Source organism: Pristiophorus japonicus, unplaced genomic scaffold (genome assembly GCF_044704955.1).
Source record: "Pristiophorus japonicus isolate sPriJap1 unplaced genomic scaffold, sPriJap1.hap1 HAP1_SCAFFOLD_160, whole genome shotgun sequence".
NCBI lineage: Eukaryota > Metazoa > Chordata > Chondrichthyes > Pristiophoridae > Pristiophorus > Pristiophorus japonicus.
In genome coordinates, this window is record NW_027251278.1 from 714,187 (window position 1) to 736,465 (window position 22,279).

Genomic DNA, 22,279 nt, shown 5'->3' on the forward strand with positions numbered 1-22,279 from the left:
CATTCCATTGACTCTGGATCAGTTCCTATGGAGTGGAGGGTAGCCAATGTAACCCCACTTTTTAAAAAAGGAGGGAGAGAGAAAACAGGGAATTATAGACCGGTCAGCCTGACCTCAGTAGTGGGTAAAATGATGGAATCAATTATTAAGGATGTCATAGCAGTGCATCTGGAAAATGGTGACATGATAGGTCCAAGTCAGCATGGATTTGTGAAAGGGAAATCATGCTTGACAAATCTTCTGGAATTTTTTGAGGATGTTTCCAGTAAAGTGGACAAAGGAGAACCAGTTGATGTGGTATATTTGGACTTTCAGAAGGCTTTCGACAAGGTCCCACACAAGAGATTAATGTGCAAAGTTAAAGCACATGGGATTGGGGGTAGTGTGCTGATGTGGATTGAGAACTGGTTGTCAGACAGGAAGCAAAGAGTAGGAGTAAACGGGTACTTTTCAGAATGGCAGGCAGTGACTAGTGGGGTACCGCAAGGTTCTGTGCTGGGGCCCCAGCTGTTTACATTGTACATTAATGATTTAGACGAGGGGATTAAATGCAGTATCTCCAAATTTGCAGATGATACTAAGTTGGGTGGCAGTGTGAGCTGCGAGGAGGATGCTATTAGGCTGCAGAGTGACTTGGATAGGTTAGGTGAGTGGGCAAATGCATGGCAGATGAAGTATAATGTGGATAAATGTGAGGTTATCCACTTTGGTGGTAAAAACAGAGAGACAGACTATTATCTGAATGGTGACAGATTAGGAAAAGGGAAGGTGCAACGAGACCTGGGTGTCATGGTACATCAGTCATTGAAGGTTGGCATGCAGGTACAGCAGGCGGTTAAGAAAGCAAATGGCATGTTGGCCTTCATAGCGAGGGGATTTGAATACAGGGGCAGGGAGGTGTTGCTACAGTTGTACAGGGCCTTGGTGAGGCCACACCTGGAGTATTGTGTACAGTTTTGGTCTCCTAACTTGAGGAAGGACATTCTTGCTATTGAGGGAGTGCAGCGAAGGTTCACCAGACTGATTCCCGGGATGGCGGGACTGACCTATCAAGAAAGATTGGATCAACTGGGCTTGTATTCACTGGAGTTCAGAAGAATGAGAGGGGATCTCATAGAAACTTTTAAAATTCTGACGGGTTTAGACAGGTTAGATGCAGAAAGAATGTTCCCAATGTTGGGGAAGTCCAGAACCAGGGATCACAGTCTGAGGATAAGGGGTAAGCCATTTAGGACCGAGATGAGGAGAAACTTCTTCACCCAGAGAGTGGTGAACCTGTGGAATTCTCTACCACAGGAAGTAGTTGAGGCCAATTCACTAAATATATTCAAAAGGGAGTTAGATGAAGTCCTTACTACTCGGGGGATCAAGGGTTATGGCGAGAAAGCAGGAAGGGGGTACTGAAGTTTCATGTTCAGCCATGAACTCATTGAATGGCGGTGCAGGCTAGAAGGGCTGAATGGCCTACTCCTGCACCTATTTTCTATGTTTCTATGTTTCTATGGTCCTCCTCACAGTCTGCGGGGCACCGACCTACAGCCTCATGAAGAATCTTCTGGCTCTGGTGAAACCCACAGATAAGTCGTATGAGGAGCTGTGTACACTGGTTTGGGAGCATTTTAACCCGAGGGAGACCGTGCTGATGGCGAAGTATCGGTTCTACACGTGCCTGCGATCTGAAGGTCAGGAAGTGGCGAGCTACGTCGCCGAGCTAAGGCAACTTGCAGGACAATGTGAGTTTGATGGCTACCTGGAGCAGATGCTCAGAGACTTTTTTGTATTGGGCATTGGCCACGAGACCATCCTACGAAAACTTTTGACTGTAGAGACACTGACCCTCAGTAAGGCCACTGCGATAGCACAGGCATTTATGTCCACCAGTGATAACACCAAACAAATCTCTCAGCACACAAATGCTAACAATGTCCATAAATTAACTGGAACTGTGTTTGTGAGCAGAAATGTACAGGGCAGAACCCATGAGTCTGCAACTGCCAGCAGGCCTCAGGTGACCCAGATGACTCAGAGTCCCCAACAAAGGATGAATGAAAGACAATTCACACCTTGTTGGCATTGTGGAGGCTTCCATTCAGCCTATTCCTGCCGCTTCAAAGGGTATGTTTGCAAGAGCTGTGGAACAATGGGGCACCTCCAACGAGCTTGCAAACGAGCTGCAAGCTCTGCAAAACCTGCTAACCACCACGTGGCAGAGGAAGATTGGTCCATGGTGGATCAAAGCAATTTCGAGTCTCAGAGAGAGGAGGCAGATGCTGAAGTACACGGGGTGCACACATTTTTGACGAAATGTCCACCTATAATGCTAAACATAAAATTGAATGGCTTACCCGTAGCCATGGAATTGGACACTGGCGCTAGCCAATCCATCATCAGTAAAAAGATGTTTGAGAGACTGGTGCAACAAGGCACTCAGACCAGTCCTGAGCCCCATCCACATGAAACTGAGAACGTACACCAAAGAGCTTATCACTGTCCTGGGCAGCGCTATGGTCAAGGTCACCTACAAGGGCACGGTGCACGAACTGCCACTCTGGATTGTCCCGGGCAATGGCCCCACTCTGCTTGGAAGGAGCTGGCTGGGCAAAATCCGCTGGAATTGGGAGGACATCCGAGCGCTATCACATGTCGATGAGGCCTCATGTACCCAGGTTCTGAACAAATTTCCTTACCTTTTTGAGCTAGGCATTGGAAACATTTCTGGGGCGAAGGTGCGGATCCACTTGGTCCCAGAGGCACGACCCATTCACCACAAGGCACGAGCGGTACCTGACGTGATGAGGGAGAGAGTGGAAATCGAGCTGGACAGGCTGCAACGCGAGGGCATCATCTCCCCAGTGGAATTCAGCAAGTGGGCCAGCCTGATTGTTCCAGTACTCAAAAGTGATGGCACGGTCAGGATTTGCGGAGATTAAACAGTAACTATTAATCGTTTCTTGCTACAGGACCAATACCCGCTACCTAAGGCAGACGACCTATTTGCCTCGCTGGCAGGAGGCAAGACGTTCACCAAGCTCAACCTGACTTCGGCCTACATGACGCAGGAGCTGGAGGAGTCTTCGAAGGGCCTCACCAGCATCAACACACACAAGGGACTGTTCATCTACAACAGATGCCCGTTTGGAATTCGGTCGGCTGCAGCGATCTTCCAGAGAAACATGGAGAGCCTACTCAAGTCGGTACCACACACAGTGGTCTTTCAGGACGACATATTGGTCACGTTCGGGACACCGTCGAGCACCTACAAAACCTGGAAGAGGTCCTCCAGTGACTGGATCGCGTAGGGCTGCGGCTGAAGAGGTCGAAATGCGTCTTCATGGCAACAGAAGTGGAGTTTTTGGGGAGAAAGATCGCGGCGGACGGCATTCAGCCCACAGACGCCAAGACAGAGGCTATCAGGAACGTGTCCAGTCCACAGAACGTCACGGAGCTGCGGTCATTCCTGGGACTTCTCAACTATTTTGGTAACTTCCTACCGGGGTTAAGCACCCTCTTAGAGCCCCTACATGTGTTATTGTGCAAAGGTGAGAACTGGGTATGGGGAAAACACAAGTAATTGCTTTTGAGAAAGCCAGAAACATTTTATGCTCCAACAAGCTGCTTGTATTGTATAACCCGTGTAAAAGACTTGTGCTAGCATGTGATGCATCGTCGTACGGAGCCGGGTGTGTATTACAACAAGCTAACGTTGTGGGGAAGTTACAAACTGTCGCCTATGCCTCCAGGAGCTTGTCTAAGGCCGAGAGGGCCTACAGCATGATTGAGAAAGAGACATTAGCGTGTGTGTTCGGGGTAAAGAAAATGCATCAGTACCTGTTTGGCCTCAAATTTGAGCTGGAAACCGATCACAAGTCCCTCACATCCCTGTTCGCTGAAAACAAGGGGATAAATACTAATGCCTCAGCCCGCATACAAAGGTGGGCACTCTTGCTATCAGCGTATAACTATACCATCCGCCACAGGCCAGGCACCGAGAACTGTGCGGATGCTCTCAGTCGGCTACCATTGCCCACCACGGGGGTGGAAATGGCGCAGCCTGAAAACTTGTTGATGGTGGCGCAGCCCGCAGACTTGTTGATGGTCATGGAAGCGTTTGAAAATGATAAATCACCTGTCACGGCCCGCTAGATGAAGACTTGGACCAGCCAAGATCCTCTGCTGTCCCTAGTAAAAAACTGTGTACTGCATGGGAGCTGGGCCAGCATCCCCGTTGAAATGCAAGAGCTAATCAAGCCATTCCAGCGGCGAAAGGACGAGCTGTCCATTCAGGCAGACTGCCTGTTGTGGAGTAACCGCATAGTGCTATCAAAAAAGGGCAGGGAGACGTTCGTCTCGAATCTCCACGGCACACACCCGGGTATAGTAATGATGAAAGCGATATCCCACGTGTGGTGGCCCGGTATCGACTCTGACTTAGAGTCCTGTGTATGGCAATGCAGTGTATGTGCTCAGTTGAGCAACACGCCCAGAGAGGCATCACTAAGTTTGTGGTCCTGGCCCTCCAGACCATGGTCAAGGATCCATGTCGACTATGCAGGCTCGTTTCTTGGTAAAATGTTCCTGGTGGTGGTGGTGGATGCTTTTTCAAACTGGATTGAATGTGAAATAATGTCGGGAAGCACTGCCACCGCCACCATTGAAAGCCTGAGGACCATGTTTGCCACCCACGGCCTGCCTGACATACTGGTCAGTGACAACGGGCCATGTTTCACCAGTGCCGAATTTAAAGAATTCATGACCCGCAATGGGATCAAACATGTCACCTCGGCCCCGTTTAAACCAGCCTCCAATGGGCAGGCAGAGCGGGCAGTACAAACAATGAAACAGAGCCTTAAACGAGTCACAGAAGGCTCACTCAAAACCCGCCTGTCCAGAGTACTGCTCAGCTACCGCACGAGACCCCACTCGCTCACAGGGGTGCCCCCAGCTGAGCTACTCATGAAAAGGACACTTAAAACCAGACTCTCGCTGGTTCACCCCAACCTGCATGATCAGGTAGAGAGCAGGCGGCAGCAACAAAATGTAAACGATGGTCACGCCACTGTGTCACGGGAAATTGATCTGAATGACCCTGTGTCTGTGCTAAACTATGGACATGGTCCCAAGTGGATCGCGGGCACGGTGATAGCTAAAGAAGGGAGTAGGTTGTTTGTAGACAAACTAGACAATGGACAAATTTGCAGAAAGCACCTGGACCAAACGAGGCTGCGGTTCTCAGACTGCCCTGAACAACCCACAGCAGACACCACCTTTTTCGAGCCCACAACACACACCCAAAGGATCAACGACACCACCCCGGACCAGGAAATTGAACCCACCACGCCCAACAGCCCAGCAAGGCCAGGCTCACCCAGCAGCCCTGCAGGGCCAACAACACGCCAGCCCAGCGAGGGCACAGCCAACACACCACAACAGACATTTGTACCGAGGCGGTCCACCAGGGAAAGAAAGGCTCCCGACCGCCTCACCTTGTAAATAGTTTTTGTAGTGTCCTTACACTTTACTATAGAATCACACGAGGCATGAACTGCAGACAAGGTCACTACGTGACCTGGACCTTTATTTCCAGGACCAAGAAGTGATGACCCTGCGTGGGACCTCCCTTTATATACCTGGATGCACAGGTGAGGAGTGTCTCCCACACGTTCACCCCCTGTGGTCAAGGTATGCATTTCTTGGCTGCATACAGTATGCAGCGTTGTTACATGAAGGTTATAGTTACATGAAGGTTACAGTTACATGAAGGTTACAGTTACATGAAGGTTACATACATGACATCACCTCCCCCCTCACATCTTATTGGGTCAAAGATTAAGTCTTTCAGGCGGTCGACCCTCTCCCGTGGTGCGCCACAGTTGGACCTCTGGTTGTTGAGTCTTGGCATGCGTCTCTGTCCCCTGTGGTGATTCCGGCCTGTCCGGGCTGGCCGCAGGGACTGTGCATGCTGTTGAATGTTCTTGTTGCTCGTTCACTGGCAGTGGAGTGGGTAACATCTCATGCTCTTCCTCAGGTTCCTCAGTGTCCATGCTGAACCTTTTCTTTACTTAGTCCAGATGCTTGCGGCATATCTGCCCATTGTTAAGTCTGACCACCATGACCCTATTCCCCTCTTTGCCAATTACAGTACCCTCAAGCCACTTGGATCCCAAGGCATGATTGAGAACAAATATGGGGTCATCGATTTCTATACATCTCCCCACTGAGTTGCGATCATGGCACTTGATTTGGGACTGGCGCTTGCCCTCAACAATGTCTGACAGGGCAGGATGAATGAGGGACGGCTGCGTTTTAAACGTGCATTTCATGAGGAGTTCCGCGGGCGGGACTCCCATGAGCGAATGTGGGCGGGACCTATAGGCCAGCAGAAGGCGCGATAGGCGGTACTGAAGGGAGGGTCCTTGAATCCGGAGCATGCCCTGTTTTATGATTTGAACCGCACATTCCACCTGGCCATTGGAAGCCGGCTTGAACGGTGCTGTCCTGATACCATTACCCGACATAAACTCCTGGAATTCATAGCTAGTGAAACACGGGCCATTGTCGCTAACCAGGATGTCTGGCAAGCCGTGGGTCGCAAAGACCGCACGCAGACTCTCCACAGTGGTGGATGTCATGCACGCATTCAATATGATGCACTCGATCCATTTCGAGTATGCCTTGACAACAATCAGGAACATTTTTCCCATGAATGGGCCCACATAGTCTATGTGAATACGTGACCATGGTCTGGTGGGCCAGGGACTGAGTGGGGCCTCCCTGGGGGCATTGCCCAGCTGGGAACACGTCGTGCACCTGCGAACACACTGTTCCAGGTCTGAATCAATTCCCGGCCACCATACATGTGACCGGGCAATGGCCTTCATTAGCACGATGCCTGGGTGCTCGCTGTGGAGTTCCCTGATGAAAGCTTCCCTTCCTTTCTGGGGCATGACTACTTGGCTGCCCCATAGCAGACAGTCGGCTTGGATGGAGAGCTCATCCATCCGTCTCTGAAACGGCCTGACTTCCTCGGGGCACACCCTGTGTGCGGGCGCCCAATCCCCAGTCAGGACACATTTCTTTATCATGGACAGGAGGGGGTCCCTGTTGGTCCAGAGTTTGATCTGGCGGGCTGTGATGGAGGAGCCTGCAGTGTCGAAAGCCTCAATGGCCATGACCATCTCGGCGCTTTGCTCCGACGCCCCCTCGGTGGTGGCCAGTGGGAGCCTGCTGAGCGCGTTTTCGGTGCTTGGTCGGTGCCGTATGGTGTAGTCATATGCAGCCAGCGTGAGAGCCCATCGCTGTATGCGAGCTGACGCACTGACGTTGACAGCCTTGCTGTCAGACAACAGGGATGTTAACGGCTTGTGGTCCGTTTCTAACTCGAACCGTCTACCAAAAAGGTACTGGTGCATCTTTTTCACCCAGTAGACACATGCGAGTGCTTCCTTTTCAACCATCCCATATCCCTGTTCTGCCTGGGAGAGCGACCTGGAGGCATAAGCCACAGCTTGGAGTTGGCCCTCATCATTACTCTGCTCCAACACGCACCCAACCCCATAGGATGATGCATCACACGTTAAAACCAGTTTCTTACAGGGGTTGTACAAGGTCAACAGCTTGTTAGAACATAGCAGGTTCCGCGCCCGATTGTAAGCCCGTTCTTGACAGTCCCCCCAAAACCATTCACAACCTTTATGCAGGAGCACGTGTAACGGCTCCAACAATGTGCTTAAGTTCGGCAGAAAGTTCTCGAAGTAGTTCAAGAGTCCCAGGAATGATCGCAACTCCGACGTGTTGTCGGGCCTGGGCGCACGACGGATCGCCTCCGTTTTGGATTCGGTAGGCCGGATCCCGTCTGCGGTAACCCTCCTGCCCAAAAACTAGACCTCTGGGGCCAAAAACACACACTTGGACTTCTTTAGTCGCAGGCCTACCCGGTCCAGTCGGCGTAGCACCTCCTCCACGTTGTGGAGGTGTTCCTCGGTGTCTCGACCCGTGATAAGGATGTCATCTTGGAATACGATCGTTCCAGGGATGGATTTAAGCAAGCTTTCCATGTTCCTCTGGAAGATAGCGGCCGCTGAACGAATGCTAAACGGACACCTGTTGTAAATGAATAGCCCCTTGTGTGTAGTGATGGTGGTCAGTAGCTTGGATTCTTCAGTCAGTTCCTGAGTCATGTCGGCTGAAGTGAGGTCCAACTTGGTGAACAGCTTGCCACCTGCCAGTGTGGCTAAAAGATCCTCTGCTCTCGGAAGCGGGTATTGGTCCTGTAGTGACACTCGGTTGATGGTGGCCTTGTAGTCGCCACAAATCCTGACCAAGCCATCCGCTTTAAGGACAGGAACGATGGGACTTGCCCGGTCACTGAATTCAACAGGCGAAATTATGCCCTCTCTTAGCAGCCTGTTCAACTCACTCTCAATTCTCTCCCGCATCACATACGGCACAGCTCTGGCTTTGTGGTGCACTGGTCTGGCGTCCGGGGTGATGCGTATCACTACTTTGGTGCCTTTGAAAGTCCCGACACCTGATTGAAAAAGTGACTCGAATTTCTGTAGGACCTGTGAGCATGAACTTCGCGCCACAGATGAAATGGCATGCTCATCCCCCCATTTCCAGTTCATATCGGCTAGCCAGCTCCTCCCCAAGAGCGTGGGACCATTCCCCGGGACAATCCAGAGTGGCAGCCGGTTCTCCGATCCATTGTGTGTGACCACCAAGTTTGCACTGCTTGGCACTGGGATAATCTCTCTGGTGTACATCCGTAACTGCGTGTCAATGCGTTCCAGTTTGATCCTGCTAGCTTTGAGTGGCCATAGTTTTTCAAATTGTTGGGCACTCATAAGTGACTGGCTGGCTCCTGTGTCCAGCTCCATGTGTACCAGGATGCCATTTAATAGGGCTTTCATCATCATAGGTGGTGTTTTGGTATATGAGCTGTGGATGTCTGCCACATGAACCTGTTGAACTTCAGCATCCATAGCTTTGCCCCAAGCATCAACCTGCCTTGCAGACCCCTCGTCTGGTTCCTCTGCCTCGTAAACCAGCCTCGCTACGGGCTTCCTGCACATTCTGGCCAAATGTCCACTGAAGTTACAGTTTCTACAGATAAATTGTTGAAACCTAAATTGTCTGCCCCCGCACTTCCAGCATGAGCTGAGATTGTTGTGAACAAAGGAACTGTTAACAGGCATTCCTCTCTGATTGTCTCTTTGATTACTCCTGAGCACTCTGTTGCTGAGTGTCAATGGTCCCATCCCGGGGAGCATTGTCCCGTGTGATGGCGTGAATTGCCGATCCCCCTGCCATTGTCTCTGTTGCTGGCCCACCCTAGAGTCTGTTGCTGCCTGGGCGGTGTCGAATTGCCCTTGCCTGCCTGCGGGGTTCTGTGTCATGTTTACAATGTGAACTCCCTGGTCCATCGCCACGTTGGAACCAGAGCTGCATGCATAAGTTATCTTGGTCTCCTCTTCCCCTGCCATCAAGGTCTGAGCTATCAACGCTGCCCTTTCCAAAGTCAAGTCCTTGGTCTCAATTAGCTTCCCGAAAATCCCGGCATGACCAATGCCCTCAATGAAGAAATCCCTTAACATCTCCTCCCTGCAGGCGTCTGTGAACTTACGGAGGCTGGCCAAGCGCCTAAGGTCCGCGACGAAGTCTGATATGCTTTGTCCCTCCTGACGCCGGTGTGTATAGAATCGGTGTTGGGCCATGTGTATACTGCTCGCCGGTTTGAGGTGCTCACTGATCAGTGTGCTGAGCTCTTCAAAGGACTTGTCCGCCAGCTTCTCGGGTGCGAGCAGATCTTTCATCAGCGCATACGTCTTGGATCCACAACTGGTCAGTAGATGCGCCCTTCGCTTGTCAGCTGCTTCCTCTCCCAGCCAGTCCTTCGTGACAAAGCTCTGCTGGAGCCTCTCAACGAAATCGTCCCAGTCCTCACCTACACAGTACCGTTCCTCTGTGCTACCGGTGACCATCCTCGTGGGTCGTTGATTCCCGTTTCTCGTCGCCAAATGTAGTGTCCTTACACTTTACTATAGAATCACACGAGGCATGTACTGCCGACACGGTCACTACGTGACCTGAACCTTTATTTCCAGGACCAAGAAGTGATGACCCTGCGTGGGACCTCCCTTTATATACCTGGATGCACAGGTGAGGAGTGTCTCCCACAAGTTCACCCCCTGTGGTCAAGGTGTGCATTTCTTGGGTGTATACAGTCTGCAGTCTTGTTACATGAAGGTTACAGTTACATGGAGGTTACATACATGACAGTTTTCACTTTGACTTGGGGGGGGGGGGTGATGTTGTGTATCTGTAAAGCATGCACTCCCATGTTCCGCCACCAGGGAGCTCATCCCCTGAAGTCCCAAGGGATGCACTGTATATAAGGCCTGTTCTTCAGTCTGGAGTGTCTTATTAAAGACTGAGGTCACTGTTACTTTAACCTCCCTGTGTGCAGCCTCATCTGTGTTAGGAACACAACAAACACGATTTGCCTTTAGTATATCCGCGCTGGCTTTCCTTAATGAATCCACACTTGTCCAAGTGACTGTTAATTTTGTCCCGGATTATCATTTCTAAAAGCTTCTGCACAACCGAGGATAAAGTGACTGGTCTACAGTTGCTGGGTTTATCCTTACACCCTTTTTTGAACAAGGTGTAACATTTGCATTCTCCAGTCCTCTGGCACCACCCCGGAAACGTACTGATCAACCTGACGTCTGTTATGCACACCTCATTTTTCTGTGTCATCTTACTCTCTATCTCTTCATCACCCAGGAAGCCCGACCTTTCCCCCTCCTGGGAATGTACCTCGACTGTACCCGAACCAGCTCCTCTTTAAAGGCAGCCCATTGTTGACAGTTTTGCCTGCCAATCTTTGGTTCCAGTTTACCCGGGCCAGATCCATTCTCAACCCAAATTGGCCTTCCTCCAATTAAGTATTTTTACTCTGGATTGCTCCCTGTCCTTTTCCATATCTAATTTAGACCTTATGAAAATATGATCACTGTTCCCTAAATGTTCCCCTACTGACACTTGCTCCCCCTGACCCACCTGATCCCCCAGGACCAGATCCACCAATGCCTCCTCCCTCGTCGGGCCGGAAACGGACTGATCCAGAACGTTCTCCTGAACACACTTCAGGAATTCTTCCCCCGCTCTGCCCTTTACACTGTTACTGTCCCAGAATATATTAGGATAGTTGAAGTTCTCCATTATCACTGCTCTATAGTTCATGCACCTCTCTGTAATTTCCCTGATACTTTGCTCCTCTATATCCTTCCCACTAGTAGGTGCCCTATAGAATACACCTCGGAGTCTAATGGCACTTCTATTGTTTCTTAACTTTCATGACCACTGGACGTCCCAAAGCACTTTACAGCCAATGAAGTACTTGTTGAAGTGTAGTCACTGTTGTAATGTGGGAAACGCGGCAGCCAATTCACACACAGCAATGTGATAGTGACCAGATAATCTGTGTTTGTGATGTTGATTGAGGGATAAATATTGGCCAGGACACCGGGGAGAACTCCCCTGCTCTTCTTCGAAATAAAGGCCATGGGATCTTTTACACCCAGCTGAGAGAGCAGACGGGGCCTCGGTTTAACATCTCATCCGAAAGACAGCACCTCCAACAGTGTCGCACTCCCTCATCATCATCATAGGTGGTCCCTCGTATCGAGGATGACTTGATTCCACGCCAAAAAGGGCTGAGTTCACAGGTGTTTCAATGAAGAACCTAATATTCCGGATCCCAAACTACATCCTGAAGGGTGGAAGATGCCTGTGCGTGGATTTTTTTAACGTGGGGTGACCGTTGTACACCAGCCACCACACGGGGCTTGACAGAGCGAGGTCATGGTCCAGTGGCAAGGGTTAACCAGGATGACTGGAGACCAGCTCTGCTGCACGGACCTAGTGCGCTCACATATCGCACAGTGTGGGCTGGGCCCGTGCTGCCCCTGGGCCCTCGCCTCTCCTCGGCCCCGAACTCTCGCCTCTCCTGGGCCCCGATCACGTCCCTCTACAATCTCTCGCCGCTCCGTCGGCCCGACCTCACCGCTCCTGCTGGACCTGCCCACGCTCCAATCACCGACCGGGACCTTGGTGACGTCACTCTTCGCTGCTGTCGCTCTCCTGCTCCAGCTCGCGCTGTAACTTACCGTGGTACACCGTCACGCTGTCCATGGCCGTCGCTCACCGCTCCTGAAGGTCTCTCGCAGGTCGAGGCTGCCATGCTCACCCAGTACTGCACTATAGTGTCAGCCTACGTTTGTGTGCCCAAGTCTCTGGTATGGGACTAGAACCGACTCAGGGGCAGGAGTACTCACTGAGCCACTGCTCACACTCGACAAGGGGAGGGGAGGAGGGGGAGGTTGCTGCAACAGTTTATTTACTACTTGTGCGTCGCAGGCAGGGGGAATTTATCCTCGGGGCCCAGCCAGACTGCAGGAACCGCTGGCGAAATGCCTGCCTACTTTGAGCAGCAGATAAGAACAGGCAGATTACAGAAGGCAGTGAAACTAACAGCCCTCGGCCATCACCCCCACCCCCCACTCTCTGACCTCCCCAACAGCCGACAGACTGAAGATTATTGGCTGATGTCTGCCGCCTGGAATAACTCAAGAGACACTGAGAGACCAGTCTGGAAATGTGCCTGAGCCCTCCCTGTCACCAATCCACACGCTGAGGGGGAGGCAGTGTAGAGATTGCAACACTGTGTGTAAACACACCAACTGTCCCATCACACAGCACCGGGCTAGATACACAGCAAAGCTCTGTCCCATCAAACACTCCCAGGGCAGGTACAGCACGGGTTAGATACAGAGTAAAGCTCCCTCTACACTGTCCCATCAAACACTCCCAGGGCAGGTACAGCACGGGTTAGATACAGAGTAAAGCTCCCTCTACACTGTCCCATCAAACACTCCCAGGGCTGGTACAGGGGGTTCGATACAGAGTAAAGCTCCCTCTACACTGTCCCATCAAACACTCCCAGGGCAGGTACAGCACAGGGTTAGATACAGAGTAAAGCTCCCTCTGCACTGTCCCATCAAACACTCCCAGGGCAGGTACAGCACGGGTTAGATACAGAGTAAAGCTCCCTCTACACTGTCCCATCAAACACCCCCAGGGCAGGTACAGCACGGGGTTAGATACAGAGTAAAGCTCCCTCGACACTGTCCCATCAAACACTCCCAGGGCTGGTACAGGGGGTTCGATACAGAGTAAAGCTCCCTCTACACTGTCCCATCAAACACTCTCAGGGCAGGTACAGGGGGTTAGATATAGAGTAAAGCTCCCTCTACACTGTCCCATCAAACACTCCAAGGACAAGTAAATCGTAGGAGACCTTTACGTTAGCACTGCCAATTACTGGAATCAGTTCCTTTATGTATGTTCTAAGTTTGGTGCGAATAGGAGTCAGGACTGGCCTTGAAGCCTTGTTGCACCACAACTTATCAAAAGTCTTTTTGCTCATTATGGACTGGCTTGCACCCGTGTCCAGCTCCATGGACACCGGGAGTCCATTTAATTCAACCTTCAGCATTATCGAGGGACACTTGTGGTGAATGTGTGCGCCCCATATATCTCTGCCTCCTCGGTCTGAGGCTCTGGTTCGTTATGGTCCACCGTGGATCTGTCCTCTGCAACATGGTGGTTTGCAGGATTAGCAGGGTTTGCAGCTCGCCTGCACATACGTTGGAGGTGTCCCATTGTTCCACAGCCCTTGCAAACGTGCCCTTTGAAGCGGCAGGAATGGAAATGGTGATCACCCCCACAGTGCCAACAAGGTGTTAATGGCCTTATATTCACCACCCTTGATGGTGGACTCTGAGTCATCTGTGGACGTGCAGCTGCAGGCGTGTAAGTCCTGCCCTGTACATTTCGATTCAAAAACAACGTTACTTTGTTCACAGTACTTGCAGCAGCACTAGTGTGCTGGGAAATTTGTTTGGTATAGTTACTGGTGGAGATAAACGCCTGGGCTATCGCTATGGCTTTACGCAAGGTTGGGGTGTCTACAGTCAAAGGTTTGCGACGTATTACTTCATGGCCAATGCCAAGTTCAACAAGTCCCTGAGCATGTGCTCCAAGTGTCCTTCAAATTCGCAATGTCCTGCAAGGCGCCTTAGCTCGGTGACGTAGCTCGCCACTTCCTGGCCTTCAGACCTCTTGTACGTGTAGAACCGGTACTTCGCCATCAGAACGCTTTCCTTCGGGTTTAGACGCTCCCGGACCAGTGTGCACAATGTATCGTACGACTTGTCCGTGGGTTTTGCTGGAGTGAGCAGGTTTTTCATGAGGCCATACGTTGATGCCCCGCAGACGGTGAGGAGGATCGCCCTATAAAAGGCTCAGCAGTCCGGGGAGAGTCGAGAGAGGCGGGAGTCGAGAGAGGCAGCGGCCTATAAAAGGCTCAGCAGTCCGGGGAGCGTCGAGAAAGACGGGAGTCGAGAGAGGCAGCGGCCTATAAAAGGCTCAGCAGTCCGGGGAGCGTCGAGAAAGACGGGAGTCGAGAGAGGCAGCGGCCTATAAAAGGCTCAGCAGTCCGGGGAGCGTCGAGAGAGACGGGAGTCGAGAGAGGCAGCGGCCTATAAAAGGCTCAGCAGTCCGGGGAGCGTCGAGAGAGACGGGAGTCGAGAGAGGCGGACCGGTGCAGCTCCAGCTGAGAGAAGGCAAAAAAGAAGTAGAAAGAAATCAAAAGGTGACGTCACAGCCAACGTGGTAAGTGATTGGCTGCTGATTGGTGAGTAGTTTTTCTTTTTCTTTATTAGTCAGTAACTTTTAACATTGTTGTCGGCAATTTAAGTGTATCTAAGGGTTAAGTCATGGCAGGACAGCTCGGTCACGTGATATGCTCCTCCTGTACCATGTGGGAACACAGGGACAACACCAGTGTCCTCGACGACTACATGTGCGGGAAGTGTGTCCACCTCCGGCTACTGACGGTCCGCGTTGCGGAGTTGGAGCTGAAGGTGGATTCACTCTGGAGCATCCACGATGCTGAGAATGACGTGAGTATCACGTGTAGCGAGTTGGTCTTACTGCAGGAGAAGGGTCCACAGCCAGCTAGGGAATGGAAGACCAGCAGGAAGAGTAGTGCAAGGAAGGTAGTGCAGAGGTCCCCTGTGGTCATCCCCCTGCAAAACAGATACACTGCTTTGGGTACTGTTGAAGGGGATGACTCATCAGGGGAGGGCAGCAGCAGCCAAGTTCATGGCACCGTGGCTGGCTCTGCTGCACAGGAGGGCAGGAAAAAGAGTGGGAGAGCGATAGTGATAGGGGATTCAATTGTAAGGGGAATAGATAGGCGTTTCTGCGGCCGCAACCGAGACTCCAGGATGGTATGTTGCCTCCCTGGTGCAAGGGTCAAGGATGTCTCGGAGCGGGTAGAGGACATTCTAAAAAGGGAGGGAGAACAGCCAGTTGTCGTGGTGCACGTTGGTACCAATGACATAGGTAAAAAAAGGGATGAGTTCCTACGAAATGAATTTAAGGAGCTAGGAGCTAAATTAAAAAGTAGGACCTCAAAAGTAGTAATCTCGGGATTGCTACCAGTGCCACGTGCTAGTCAGAGTAGGAATCGCAGGATAGCGCAGATGAATACGTGGCTTGAGCAATGGTGCAGCAGGGAGGGATTCAAATTCCTGGGGCATTGGAACCGGTTCTGGGGGAGGTGGGACCAGTACAATCCGGACGGTCTGCACCTGGGCAGAATCGGAACCAATGTCCTCGGGGGAGTGTTTGCTAGTGCTGTTGGGGAGGAGTTAAACTAATATGGCAGGGGGATGGGAACCAATGCAGGGAGATAGAGGGAAACAAAAAGGAGGCAAAAACAAAAGACAGAAAGGAGATGAGGAAAAGTGGAGGGCAGAGAAACCCAAGGCAAAGAACAAAAAGGGCCATTGTACAGCAAAATTCTAAAAGGACAGAGGGTGTTAAAAAAACAAGCCTAAAGGCTTTGTGTCTTAATGCAAGGAGTATCCGCAATAAGGTGGATGAATTAACTGTGCAAATAGATGTTAACAAATATGATGTGATTGGGATTACGGAGACGTGGCTCCAGGATGAGCAGGGCTGGGAACTCAACATCCAGGGGTATTCAACATTCAGGAAGGATAGAATAAAAGGAAAAGGAGGTGGGGTAGCATTGCTGGTTAAGGAGGAGATTAAGGCAATAGTTAGGAAGGACATTAGCTTGGATGATGTGGAATCTATATGGGTAGAGCTGCAGAACACCAAAGGGCAAAAAACGTTAGTGGGAGTTGTGTACAGACCTCCAAACAGTAGTAGTGATGTTGGGGAGGGCATCAAACAGGAAATTAGGGGTGCGTGCAATAAAGGTGCAGCAGTTATAATGGGTGACTTTAATATGCACATAGATTGGGCTAACCAAACTGGAAGCAATACGGTGGAGGAGGATTTTCTGGAGTGCATAAGGGATGGTTTTTTAGACCAATATGTCGAGGAACCAACTAGGGGGGAGGCCATCTTAGACTGGGTGTTATGTAATGAGAAAGGATTAATTAGCAATCTCGTTGTGCGAGGCCCCTTGGGGAAGAGTGACCATAATATGGTGGAATTCTGCATTAGGATGGAGAATGAAACAGTTAATTCAGAGACCATGGTCCAGAACTTAAAGAAGGCTAACTTTGAAGGTATGAGGCGTGAATTGGCTGAGATGGATTGGCGAATGATACTTAAGGGGTTGACTGTGGATGGGCAATGGCAGACATTTAGAGACCGCATGGATGAACTACAACAATTGTACATTCCTGTCTGGCATAGAAATAAAAAAGGGAAGGTGGCTCAACCGTGGCTATCAAGGGAAATCAGGGATAGTATTAAAGCCAAGGAAGTGGCATACAAATTGGCCAGAAATAGCAGCGAACCTGGGGACTGGGAGAAATTTAGAACTCAGCAGAGGAGGACAAAGGGTTTGATTAGGGCAGGGAAAATGGAGTATGAGAAGAAGCTTGCAGGGAACATTAAGACGGATTGCAAAAGTTTCTATAGATATGTAAAGAGAAAAAGGTTAGTAAAGACAAATGTAGGTCCCCTGCAGTCAGAATCAGAGGAAGTCATAACGGGGAACAAAGAAATGGCGGACCAATTGAACAAGTACTTTGGTTCGGTATTCACGAAGGAGGACACGAACAACCTTCCGGTTATAAAAGGGGTCGGGGGGTCTAGTAAGGAGGAGGAACTGAGGGAAATCCTTATTAGCCGGGAAATTGTGTTGGGGAAATTGATGGGATTGAAGGCCGATAAATCCCCAGGGCCTGATGGACTGCATCCCAGAGTACTTAAGGAGGTGGCCTTGGAAATAGTGGATGCGTTGACAGTCATTTTCCAACATTCCATTGACTCTGGATCAGTTCCTATGGAGTGGAGGGTAGCCAATGTAACCCCACTTTTTAAAAAAGGAGGGAGAGAGAAAACAGGGAATTATAGACCGGTCAGCCTGACATCGGTAGTGGGTAAAATGATGGAATCAATTATTAAGGATGTCATAGCAGTGCATTTGGAAAGAGGTGACATGATAGGTCCAAGTCAGCATGGATTTGTGAAAGGGAAATCATGCTTGACAAATCTTCTGGAATTTTTTGAGGATGTTTCCAGTAGAGTGGATAAGGGAGAACCAGTTGATGTGGTATATTTGGACTTTCAGAAGGCGTTCGACAAGGTCCCACACAAGTAGATTGATGTGCAAAGTTAGAGCACATGGGATTGGGGGTAGTGTACTGACATGGATTGAGAACTGGTTGTCAGACAGGAAGCAAAGAGTAGGAGTAAACGGGTACTTTTCAGAATGGCAGGCAGTGACTAGTGGGGTACCGCAAGGTTCTGTGCTGGGGCCCCAGCTGTTTACACTGTACATTAATGATTTAGATGAGGGGATTAAATGTAGTATCTCCAAATTTGCGGATGACACTAAGTTGGGTGGCAGTGTGAGCTGCGAGGAGAATGCTGTGAGGCTGCAGAGCGACTTGGATAGGTTAGGTGAGTGGGCAAATGCATGGCAGATGAAGTATAATGTGGATAAATGTGAGGTTATCCACTTTGGTGGTAAAAACAGAGAGACAGACTATTATCTGAATGGTGACAGATTAGGAAAAGGGGAGGTGCAAAGAGACCTGGGTGTCATGGTACATCAGTCATTGAAGGTTGGCATGCAGGTGCAGCAGGCGGTTAAGAAAGCAAATGGCATGTTGGCCTTCATAGCAAGGGGATTTGAGTACAGGGGCAGGGAGGTGTTGCTACAGTTGTACAGGGCATTGGTGAGGCCACACCTGGAGTATTGTGTACAGTTTTGGTCTCCTAACCTGAGGAAGGACATTCTTGCTATTGAGGGAGTGCAGCGAAGGTTCACCAGACTGATTCCCGGGATGGCGGGACTGACCTATCAAGAAAGACTGGATCAACTGGGCTTGTATTCACTGGAGTTCAGAAGAATGAGAGGGGACCTCATAGAAACATATAAAATTCTGACGGGGTTAGACAGGTTAGATGCAGGAAGAATGTTCCCAATGTTGGGGAAGTCCAGAACCAGGGGTCACAGTCTAAGGATAAGGGGTAAGCCATTTAGGACCGAGATGCGGAGGAACTTCTTCACCCAGAGAGTGGTGAACCTGTGGAATCCTCTACCACAGAAAGTTGTTGAGGCCAATTCACTAAATATATTCAAAAAGGAGTTAGATGAGGTCCTTACTGCTAGGGGGATCAAGGGGTATGGCGAGAAAGCAGGAATGGGGTACTGAAGTTGAATGTTCAGCCATGAACTCATTGAATGGCGGTGCAGGCTAGAAGGGCCGAATGGCCTACTCCTGCACCTATTTTCTATGTTTCTATGTTTCTATGTTTCATTTGGCAGCGTTCGCTTCTCCTTCCAGCTCATTGGCCACGAAGTATTGGTCAAGTCGCTCCACGAAGGTTTCCCAATCATCTCCCTCCGAAAATTTCTCCAGGATGCCCACGGTTCTCTGCATTATTGTGTTGGGGTTCGTTATCTGTATCTCGTCGCCAGTAGTTATGTCTTGTGAAAAGACTAGATACTGCAAGCTCAAAGTAAGGTGTGACCACAGTCCTTTATTGCAGATCTCAGAGTGCCTCTCCAGCCTGTGAGGCCTCCTTATAAACAGGTGCTCCCAAGGGATTGTGGGATCCCTTGGGACTCCAGGGGATAAGCCCTCTGGTGGTTAGACATGGTATTTACAGGTTTACATACATAACAACTTCCAGGGCAAGTACAGCACAGGATAAGATACACAGTAAAGATCCCTCTACACTGTCCCATCAAACACTCCCAGGGCAGGTACAGCACGCGGTTAGATATAGAGTAAAGCTTCCTCTACACTGTCCCATTAAACACTCCCAGGGTAGGTACAGCACTGGTTAGATACAGAGTAAAGCTCCCTCTACACTGTCCCATCACACACTCCCAGAGCAGGTACAGCACAGGTTAGATACAGAGTAAAGCTCCCTCTACACTGTCCCATCAAACACTCCCAGGGCAGGTACAGCATAGCTTAGCTACAGAGTAAAGCTCCCTCTACACTGCCCCATCAAACACTCCCAGGGCATGTTACACGGGGTTAAATACAGAGTAAAGCTCCCTCTACACTGTCCCAACAAACACTCCCAGGGCAGGTACAGGGGGTTAGATACAGAGTAAAGCTCCCTCTACACTGCCCCATCAAACACTCCCAGGGCAGGTACAGGGGGTTAGATACAGAGTAAAGCTCCCTTACACTGTCCCATCAAACACTCCCAGGGCAGGTACAGCACAGGGTTAGATACAGAGTAAAGCTCTCTCTACACTGTCCCATCAAACACTCGCAGGGCAGGTACAGCACGGGGTTAGATATAGAGTAAAGCTCCCTCTACACTGCCCCATCAAACACTCCCAGGGCAGGTACAGCACAGGGTTAGATTCAGAGTAAAACTCCCTCTGCACTGTCCCATCAAACACTCCCAGGGCAGGTACAGCACAGGTTAGATACATAGAAACATAGAAACATAGAAAATAGGTGCAGGAGCAGGCCATTCAGCCCTTCTAGCCTGCACCGCCATTCAATGAGTTCATGGCTGAACATGCAACTTCAGTACCCCCTTCCTGCTTTCTCGCCATAACCCTTGATCCCCCGAGTAGTAAGGACTTCATCTAACTCCCTTTTGAATATATTTAGTGAATTGGCCTCAACTACTTTCTGTGGTGGAGAATTCCACAGGTTCACCACTCTCTGGGTGAAGAAGTTTCTCCTCATCTCGGTCCTAAATGGCTTACCCCTTATCCTTAGACTGTGACCTCTGGTTCTGGACTTCCCCAACATTGGGAACATTCTTCCTGCATCTAACCTGTCTAAACCCGTCAGAATTTTAAACGTTTCTATGAGGTCCCCTCTCATTCTTCTGAACTCCAGTGAATACAAGCCCAGTTGATCCAGTCTTTCTTGATAGGTCAGTCCCGCCATCCCGGGAATCAGTCTGGTGAATCTTCGCTGCACTCCCTCAATAGCAAGAATGTCCTTCCTCAAGTTAGGAGACCAAAACTGTACACAATACTCCAGGTGTGGCCTCACCAAGGCCCTGTACAACTGTAGCAACACCTCCCTGCCCCTGTATTCAAATCCCCTCGCTATGAAGGCCAACATGCCATTTGCTTTCTTAACCGCCTGCTGTACCTGCATGCCAACCTTCAATGACTGATGTACCATGACACCCAGGTCTCGTTGCACCTTCCCTTTTCCTAATCTGTCACCATTCAGATAATAGTCTATCTCTCTGTTTTTACCACCAAAGTGGATAACCTCACATTTATCCACATTATACTTCATCTGCCATGCATTTGCCCACTCACCTAACCTATCCAAGTCACTCTGCAGCCTAATAGCATCCTCCTCGCAGCTCACACTGCCACCCAACTTAGTGTCATCCGCAAATTTGGAGATACTGCATTTAATCCCCTCGTCTAAATCATTAATGTACAATGTAAACAGCTGGGGTCCCAGCACAGAACCTTGCGGCACCCCACTAGTCACTGCCTGCCATTCTGAAAAGTACCCGTTTACTCCTACTCTTTGCTTCCTGTCTGACAACCAGTTCTCAATCCACGTCAGCACACTACCCCCAATCCCATGTGCTTTAACTTTGCACATTAATCTCTTGTGTGGGACCTTGTCGAAAGCCTTCTGAAAGTCAAAATATACCTCATCAACTGGTTCTCCTTTGTCCACTTTACTGGAAACATCCTCAAAAAATTCCAGAAGATTTGTCAAGCATGATTTCCCTTTCACAAATCCATGCTGACTTGGACCTATCATGTCACCATTTTCCAGATGCACTGCTATGACATCCTTAATAATTGATTCCATCATTTTACCCACTACTGAGGTCAGGCTGACCGGTCTATAATTCCCTGTTTTCTCTCTCCCTCCTTTTTTAAAAAGTGGGGTTACATTGGCTACCCTCCACTCCATAGGAACTGATCCAGAGTCAATGGAATGTTGGAAAATGACTGTCAATGCATCCGCTATTTCCAAGGTCAGAGTAAAGCTCCCTCTACACTGTCCCATCAAACACTCGCACGGCAGGTACAGCACAGGGTTAGATACAGAGTAAAGCTCCCTCTACACTGTCCGATCAAACACTCCCAGGACAGGTACAGTACGGGGTTAGATACAGAGTAAAACTCCCTCTGCACTGTCCCATCAAACACTCCCAGGGCAGGTACAGGGGGTTAGATACAGAGTAAAGCTCCCTCTACACTGCCCCATCAAACACTTCCAGGGCAGGTACAGGGGGTTAGATACAGAGTAAAGCTCCCTTACACTGTCCCATCAAACACTCCCAGGGCAGGTACAGCACAGGGTTAGATACAGAGTAAAGCTCCCTCTACACTGTCCCATCAAACACTCCCAGGGCAGGTACAGGGGGTTAGATACAGAGTAAAGCTCCCTCTACATTGTCCCATCAAACACTCCCAGGGCAGGTACAGCACGGGTTAGATACAGAGTAAAGCTCCCTCTACACTGTCCCATCAAACACTCCCAGGGCAGGTACAGCACGGGGTTAGATACAGAGTAAAGCTCCCTCGACACTGTCCCATCCAACACTCTAGGGACAGGTACAGGGGGTTAAATACAGAGTAAAGCTCCCTCTACACTGTCCCTTCAAACACTCCCAGGGCAAGTACAGGGGGTTAGATACAGAGTAAAGCTCCTTCTATACTGTCCCATCACACACTCCCAAGGCAGGTACAGTGGGT